Genomic DNA, 9,072 nt, shown 5'->3' with positions numbered 1-9,072 from the left:
ATGGTGACGGTGTGGAGAGACGGTGGTATTTCCTCAGAAGAACCAGCAGAGTCACAAAGGACACCAGTCCATCTCACCACCTTGACTTGCTGACTGATGTTCGTCTACACTGCACAGAGGAAATCAACTGACCGAGGTTTGTCCAGTGACGTGTTATGAAATGTATATTTGTTTTATGCTTACAGATATGTTTTTCTTGACAGAGGCTCTGCAGAGGTTAGACAAAGCAGAGAAAACATGTGCTTTACATTTTACTGTGATTTATTGAGATATTTGTTGCCTGATGTTCAGCAGGAATGGAGAAATAGAATCAAAGGGAGATGTTTTTCCTGTTTTTGTAATGATGTAAGTAAATCTTCAATATTATTTATTTGCTTGGTTATATTAGGAGCGTTTCTGAGTGAGGGGGAGAGGAGTCATCATCCAGGTAAAGTGACGTGGATCAGTGGATACACTTGTCTCCCCTTTAAAGGAGACGATCCAAGTCATCCTTAAATGTTAGCGCTTTCAAATACACAAACATTTTTAAAGGACAAAAATGAACATCCAACTTTGACTGTAATACAAAATAAATCTTTGCATGTGTGTTTTCAAACTCTCAGATGGGCAGTATATCAGTCTTGGACTGTCTAACCTGCCGGAGCAGCACTGAATGACCACCGCACGAGCATGTTCCTGCAACATTCAGCATCTGATCCTTCATCTGTGTGCTTCTGCTTTTGGTAAGTAGAGTTACCCAACTCCAGTAACTCTAAACACATGCCATCCATTTCTAACGGCCTGGTTACTTCCTGTCAGTTACTTTAGAAACCATGTGGTCACCTGACCTAACACTGTTTCTTCTTCTTCTCCTTAATGTTGAAGTGTCAAATGTCAAACAGCTGGAGAGGAAACTACACCAGTGTACTGGGATGTTTCAGCAACACGTGCCAGATGCTGTTCCTTCATGGTGACATCACCAGAGACAGTCCCGCCAACCTCAGGACCCATTGATTATGATGATCTGATCCATCAAACCCCCAGCAGGTGAACTTTATTCATGACATAACACCGCAACAATGTAAAAAATTAAACAGCAACAGTCTAAATGTAAAGTGCATTCTAAAGTCCTCTTCAATAAATTGTATGCAAAGAGTCATTCAGGTCACTACAGAACCCAGAGTCTTCATCATTAAATCTCTGGTTGCTTCAATTTTTCTATCCTATATCAGATATTTTAAAGGTTAGCTTAGGTAAAGTTCCATTCTCATGGTGAGGCAAAGTGCTTTATGTGTGTGTGTGCCCGTGTCATGAACGGCTATAAAAGGCCTATAATTAAAGAACAAAGCGGGGTTTGAGTTCGAGTTGCGGCAGACTGTCACTACTTGTAAATGGAACGCAGCCTTCCTACGGCGGACAGCTAATAACAGGAATCGGACGCGGTCCAGCCAAGTCCACAGCAACCACCATAGCAACCGCCTAGCATGACCTTAAAAACATATTCTGTCTTCATAACTATCAAAATCGTGAAATGATTTGCAAAGTGTGAAAGTGTTACAGCTGCAGAGAGCTATGGCGGTATCTATGGAAGCTGTTTACATAGCTAATAATATACGATGTAACCATGGAGACAGTCAGTCACTTGAGCTAGCGGTGCATGTTTACTACAGTGAATAAGGTGATTGAGTGCACAGCGTCCACACTCTGCAGGGAGTAAAGACATTACTTCAATATTGTTTTATATTGATATATATTAGCCTTCTGTTGACCATCACCTCAGGTTCACCATTACAGTTTCAGATTACAGATGCACACTGTCTAAACACATTCAAAAACTCATGTCTCAGAAATAAGCACAGCTGTTCATGTTTGTCATTAGAGTTTTATTTGTAAGAAAATTATGAACTTCATATTGTGCATTAAATAAAAGAACATTTCACAACTCTGAGTCAACAGAAACAGGTAACAGAAATGTCTCTAATGTGTACAGTGTAGTGTAAGCATTAAAAGATCATAAAGGAAAAACTAACATTTATGTGAAACTAATTGTAATAAAAAATGAGCAGGTGCTTTATAGATTTAAAAGAAAGAATCTGAAAACAACACTTTTTTGGTCTAAGTGATCAAAGTAGAAAACAGAACTGATGTTCAAGAACAAACCGTAGCTGCACTAATATTACACATCTCGATCGTTGTACTGAACAGACATGTTGCTTTTAAAACCACATGCAGTGTGTGACCATGACTGTTCACTGAGACCATGAACGCCACTTCGCTGAAGCATTCTTCTTCTTCTTCTTGCCATTAAATTGGAAGCAGAAGCAGCACGAGCTGATTTGATCTACTGAAAGGAAAAAGCAGAACATCTGAGTTGAAACCAGTCAGCTGAAATCATTAAGACAGGAACAAATTCAATGCAGTGTCTCAAGTGGCTTAGCCTGTTACAACTGTTGATACAAGCTAAATACGGTTAACACACAGTGTCAGGGAGCTCCAGTGTGGGAACTAGTGGCTTTAGGTTTGTAGTCATTTAACTTTCATCCATTCATTCGTTTAATTCAGGAGGAAGAAATGCCAGGTTGGTGCAGGCTGGTTACATGCATTTGGTCCCATGCTGTCTTTAATTAAATGACTTGGTTCATTTTATGGCTGGGCTGTATGTGGGGTTATATCATGTTATTTGGGCAGGAGTACCTGTCCCCTGTTAGACTTAGAAAGTTTCTCCATAAGTAGAGTTTCTAACTCTTCTAGCACATCTGTGGCTGACAGCTTTTTGGTGGCTCTTTTTACCCCACACTGGTTGTGAGTGTGTAAATAGCCCCACTAGTTATTTTGGGTTGCAGTTAACTAGGGAGGAAGGGGTGGGTATGCCATGATTAGGTGAATAACAATTATATGTGATACATAAATTTCACAATGCATGCATATATCTCTATCAATTAAACCTGGCCTGAGGGCTGCCATTTTTTACATTCAGTTATTTCTCTTAGAAATGTTGGAACTAAATAATGAATGTGTTACAGTTAAAGTGAAACACTGGTCAGTGTAAATGGCTCATTGGGACACAGAAACCTTTAAATTAAACCTGATATCTAGTGTCAAACAATATCAAAGCTGTAAAAGATGTTTACATTCAGAATTTATAAAACTATGATTGTAAATAAATTCAAACAAGTGAGCTTTTCTCTTTGTGCTGAATATCAACACTGTGGTTTCTTAGACTGTAAGCTGTACTTTAGTGCAACCAGTTGCAGAAGCTGCCACTCCAAATGTCTTTTGATAACAAGAAAAAAATACCTTTTCAGTACACGGCCTGAAGTTCTTCTCCGACATCTTCTGCAATCGGCTTTGTCTGCTGGTTTGAAGACAATAAACCACAAAAAAGATGATTTAGTCACTTTGTCTGCGTCATGCAGCTCGAATGTGTCGTGTAACGATGTTGAATAGCCGTCGTTATCCCTCTGCTTTGAGCCTTTTATCAAAAGTTACAGCTAACTTCATGAAGTTGTACAAAAAGGCTTCATTTCGCCGAGACAGTGCGTTTCTGACTATTACATGCATTTGAATGGAGTTCTTGCACGAAACAAAGTATAAGTTTTCATTATGTGAATAACTTGTATTTTACACTGACCCTGGGTCAGTATCAACTTCATGAAGACAGCTGTAACTTTTGATAGAGGACTCACACACACACATATTTATGGCTTTGCCTTATAGAATTCAGCATCTCCGTGCTGAGGAAATAGGTTTTGCAGCTGTTTGAGCTAAGATTTTCAAGTTATTCACAAATTGAAAACCTATACTTTGTGTCGGGCGAGAACTCCATTCAAATGCATGTAATAGCGAGAAACGCACTAACGTGGTGAAATAAAGCGTTTTTCCATAAACTTCATAAAGACAGCTGTAAATTTTGAGAGAAGACTCACACACACATTGGGGGGATATTGAAGTCTATAAGATAAAGCCATGAATATGTTTGTCTGAGTCTTCTATCAAAAGTTACAGCAAGCTCTATGAAGTTGATGAGAAACGCGTTTCTCACTGTTACATGCATTTGAATTTAGTTCTTGCCCGACACAAAGTATAGGTTTTAATTTGTGAATAACTTGAAAATCTTAGCTCAAACAGCTGCAAAACCTATTTCCTGAGCACTGAGATGCTGAATTCTATAAGGCAAAGCCATAAATATGTGTGTGTGATTCTTCTATCAACAGTTACAGCTGTCTTCTTGAAGTTGATACTGACCCAGGGTCAGTGTAAAATACAATCCTAGCTGTGTGAACAAAGCTTGGCTCCTTTAATCCTGCATGACAAACCTCAGGATGCAGGTTATTATTACTCTTTCCTGCTGGCACACCTGAGAGTCAGCTAGAAACTTACAGTGACGTGGACATCATGCAAAGACTGCCAGACTCTGTAATACTGTGAATGATCAGTGACTCAAGTTAACACTAAACTTTAAACAGTACCTCTGTGTCTCTGTGTGCTGAACATTTAGGATTGAGTCTGCATTGACTTTATTTATTGAGACTTTAATGTGCTAAAAGCAGGTTGAAGACAGCTCAGAAACATTTGAAGATTAAAATTTAGCATTATGGCTGCTGGTGGTTTGTAAAGCCTATACTCAGCTGTAGTTTTTGTTACTAATTTATGTTTGTTGTTGTTTAACACAGATTTCAGAAGAGCAAATATGCTTAATAGTTTAACTAGATTTCATTTGTCAGTGTGGGACTGCTGAGTCACCTGAAGAACTCATTTCATTCATTCTCCACATGATGTTCATATACAGAAATGTTTCACAGGAACTGGTTCCTCCCAAACTGTGAACTAGTGTGTTTCCATAGATTATCTCTGTATGAATGTACTTTTAAATGAAGGCAAGTGTTTGTCCTTTTTTGTTCCTCAGTTACAGTACGTGATATCTTGATATCAGGCGGTCAACACTGGGGGAAGACAAGAAGCAGACGTACTTCCAAGAGGGAGCTGCAGTGAGGACACAGCCAGGTCACTGAGGTCAGAGGTCAGAATCTGAAACAGCTCAGGTTTATATTTTAGGGGTTATAAAAAATCAAAATGTATTTATGAAGAAACCTTTAAATAATAGTCATAATTATGATTATTATAAGAAATATCAAACATTTAAGTGGATTTTCTGTTACACATGTTGTATTAGCCCTGCAATAAACTGGCAGCCTGTCTTTGTCCTGTATCAGCTGGGATAGGCTTCATCCTCCCGCAACCCTGAATTGGATACATTGTATTCCAATTATGTAATCTGATCATTTACAAACTCAAGGTATCTAATCAAAATGTAAGTAATAATTATAAAATGGGAAAGCAGAAATAAGTGTGACATAAATGTAAATGTGTAATTATAAAATGGGAAAGCAGAAATAAGTGTGACATAAATGTAAATGTAAATGTGTTAGCTGACATAGAGGACAGCTACATGTAGTCTGAAAAACCTTTGTTGTCAAGTTTGCAGGTATATCAGCACGAGACATTCTTACATAGAAGAGTCTGTTAAAGTCTCTAACTCAGCGAAGCATTATTGGTCCTGTCTGTTTGGATAAATATAGTAAGTTGATGTTTGTCCATTTATTGACACATTTTCTTAAGTGCTTATCCAGTTCAGGATCACAGTGGAGCTGCAGCTGGATATGTTCATTAAATAAACCTTACAAAAGTTAACAATAAACCTGCATCCATGTACGTTGTTGTCCACAGGATAAGAAAATCAAACTGGAACACTGTGGAACATGTTAATAAATGTTTGTGTGTTTATGCCTGTGTCTTTCACAGGAGGCGCTGGAAGGTTTCCCTAATAGTTCCTGGTGAATCAAAGCAGAACCATAAAGGTTGCTGGATTGCATGATGGCCTTACCCCTGAGCAGTCATCCTGTTAAAGGAGGAACCAGTTAGAAGCTGTTTTCAAAGTAGCTGAGCAGATTTCATCTCAAGTAAGCGATTAACTGTTTGTTCATCTGTTCTGCCACTTAAAGAGCATTTAAGGACGTCTTTTGAGTGTCCAGCTGAATTAATTCTACTGGCTCTCATGGTCATTTGTTATTATAGACATATTTTTCATGTTCATCCAGCTATTTAGTAAATTCTATCTATTTAGTAATATCCGTCAGCTATAAAATGTAATATAAATATAAAAAATATCTAAATATCTCCTGCACTTTATATTTTAATGATGTAAGTCTGTTATCGTGTTACATTAGCATTCCTCACATATCAATGAGATGCTGTACAGTACAATCCTACTGACGCAGCAGAGGGATAACGACGGCTATTCAACATCGTTACACGACACATTCGAGCTGCATGACACAGACAAAGTGACTAAATCATCTTTTTTATGGTTTATTGTCTTCAAACCAGCAGACAAAGCCGATTGCAGAAGATTTCGGAGAAGAACTTCAGGCCGTGTACTGAAAAGGTATTTTTTTCTTGTTATCAAAAGACATTTGGAGTGGCAGCTTCTGCAACTGGTTGCACTAAAGTACAGCTTACAGTCTAAGAAACCACAGTGTTGATATTCAGCACAAAGAGAAAAGCTCACTTGTTTGAATTTATTTACAATCATAGTTTTATAAATTCTGAATGTAAACATCTTTTACAGCTTTGATATTGTTTGACACTAGATATCAGGTTTAATTTAAAGGTTTCTGTGTCCCAATGAGCCATTTACACTGACCAGTGTTTCACTTTAACTGTAACACATTCATTATTTAGTTCCAACATTTCTAAGAGAAATAACTGAATGTAAAAAATGGCAGCCCTCAGGCCAGGTTTAATTGATAGAGATATATGCATGCATTGTGAAATTTATGTATCACATATAATTGTTATTCACCTAATCATGGCATACCCACCCCTTCCTCCCTAGTTAACTGCAACCCAAAATAACAACCCGTTCTCACTCCCAAAGCGTAACATTTTACGCTAGGTGACAAATCGTCACCATATTACGTTTTCGGCTACCCACCACGTTCCTAAATGACGACCTCGGAAAAAGAGGAAATATGAGAACCGTCTGGACTGAACCTACACATGTTCGCTCTTTTTCTTCAAATCGCTTAGAAACACGCTATTTAACATCATTAAAGTCCTGGTTAAGGTCAGGAATAAGGTTATGGTCAGGGCTAGGGATAAGGTTAGGTTTAGGGCTGGAATACAGGGCTGGAACGTCTACTACCGCGGGAGCGTCATTGCACTGGATTCCAGCCATAACCCGCCGCGTACCATAAGAACGCCGAAGGTCTCCTTTCGCGTTCCTCAGGAACGCCGCGGGACGTGACAAAACGTCGACATGTTACGCCTCGGGAGTGAGAACGCTCTGAAAATAACTAGTGGGGCTATTTACACACTCACAACCAGTGTGGGGTAAAAAGAGCCACCAAAAAGCTGTCAGCCACAGATGTGCTAGAAGAGTTAGAAACTCTACTTATGGAGAAACTTTCTAAGTCTAACAGGGGACAGGTACTCCTGCCCAAATAACATGATATAACCCCACATACAGCCCAGCCATAAAATGAACCAAGTCATTTAATTAAAGACAGCATGGGACCAAATGCATGTAACCAGCCTGCACCAACCTGGCATTTCTTCCTCCTGAATTAAATGAATGAATGGATGAAAGTTAAATGACTACAAACCTAAAGCCACTAGTTCCCACACTGGAGCTCCCTGACACTGTGTGTTAACCGTATTTAGCTTGTATCAACAGTTGTAACAGGCTAAGCCACTTGAGACACTGCATTGAATTTGTTCCTGTCTTAATGATTTCAGCTGACTGGTTTCAACTCAGATGTTCTGCTTTTTCCTTTCAGTAGATCAAATCAGCTCGTGCTGCTTCTGCTTCCAATTTAATGGCAAGAAGAAGAAGAAGAATGCTTCAGCGAAGTGGCGTTCATGGTCTCAGTGAACAGTCATGGTCACACACTGCATGTGGTTTTAAAAGCAACATGTCTGTTCAGTACAACGATCGAGATGTGTAATATTAGTGCAGCTACGGTTTGTTCTTGAACATCAGTTCTGTTTTCTACTTTGATCACTTAGACCAAAAAAGTGTTGTTTTCAGATTCTTTCTTTTAAATCTATAAAGCACCTGCTCATTTTTTATTACAATTAGTTTCACATAAATGTTAGTTTTTCCTTTATGATCTTTTAATGCTTACACTACACTGTACACATTAGAGACATTTCTGTTACCTGTTTCTGTTGACTCAGAGTTGTGAAATGTTCTTTTATTTAATGCACAATATGAAGTTCATAATTTTCTTACAAATAAAACTCTAATGACAAACATGAACAGCTGTGCTTATTTCTGAGACATGAGTTTTTGAATGTGTTTAGACAGTGTGCATCTGTAATCTGAAACTGTAATGGTGAACCTGAGGTGATGGTCAACAGAAGGCTAATATATATCAATATAAAACAATATTGAAGTAATGTCTTTACCCCCTGCAGAGTGTGGACGCTGTGCACTCAATCACCTTATTCACTGTAGTAAACATGCACCGCTAGCTCAAGTGACTGACTGTCTCCATGGTTACATCGTATATTATTAGCTATGTAAACAGCTTCCATAGATACCGCCATAGCTCTCTGCAGCTGTAACACTTTCACACTTTGCAAATCATTTCACGATTTTGATAGTTATGAAGACAGAATATGTTTTTAAGGTCATGCTAGGCGGTTGCTATGGTGGTTGCTGTGGACTTGGCTGGATTCCTGTTATTAGCTGTCCGCCGTAGGAAGGCTGCGTTCCATTTACAAGTAGTGACAGTCTGCCGCAACTCGAACTCAAACCCCGCTTTGTTCTTTAATTATAGGCCTTTTATAGCCGTTCATGACACGGGCACACACACACATAAAGCACTTTGCCTCACCATGACAATGGAACTTTACCTAAGATAACCTTTAAAATATCTGATATAGGATAGAAAAATGAAGCAATCAGAGATTTAATGATGAAGACTCTAAAACCCACTGTCTTGACAAAATAAAGCGTTTTTGAACAACTTCATATAAATCGCTGTAACTTTTGATAGAAGACTCAGACAAACATGTTTATGGCTTTAT

The 9,072-nt window shown here is 38.6% G+C and overlaps 1 long non-coding RNA gene across 6 annotated transcripts; it reads left to right on the top strand.

Annotated features, from left to right (window-relative positions):
* The first annotated feature begins 9 nt into the window (after positions 1 to 9).
* Positions 10 to 8,285, top strand: LOC309715363. Of its 6 annotated transcripts, none has more exons than XR_014279196.1 (8): positions 10 to 136; positions 389 to 497; positions 603 to 722; positions 865 to 1,026; positions 4,886 to 4,999; positions 5,782 to 5,939; positions 6,370 to 6,424; positions 7,818 to 8,285. It is a non-coding gene; the product is annotated as an uncharacterized lncRNA (long non-coding RNA). The 6 variants fall into 6 exon arrangements; XR_014279197.1 differs by having other exon boundaries at positions 4,886 to 4,992; positions 6,367 to 6,424; positions 7,818 to 8,284; XR_014279198.1 differs by having other exon boundaries at positions 6,367 to 6,424; positions 7,821 to 8,283.
* The last annotated feature ends 787 nt before the right edge of the window (positions 8,286 to 9,072 follow it).

The sequence above is a fragment of the Aulonocara stuartgranti genome (genome assembly GCF_965226115.1).
Source record: "Aulonocara stuartgranti genome assembly, chromosome: 10".
Lineage (NCBI taxonomy): Eukaryota > Metazoa > Chordata > Actinopteri > Cichliformes > Cichlidae > Aulonocara > Aulonocara stuartgranti.
This window is presented reverse-complemented; position numbering and strand designations above follow the sequence as displayed.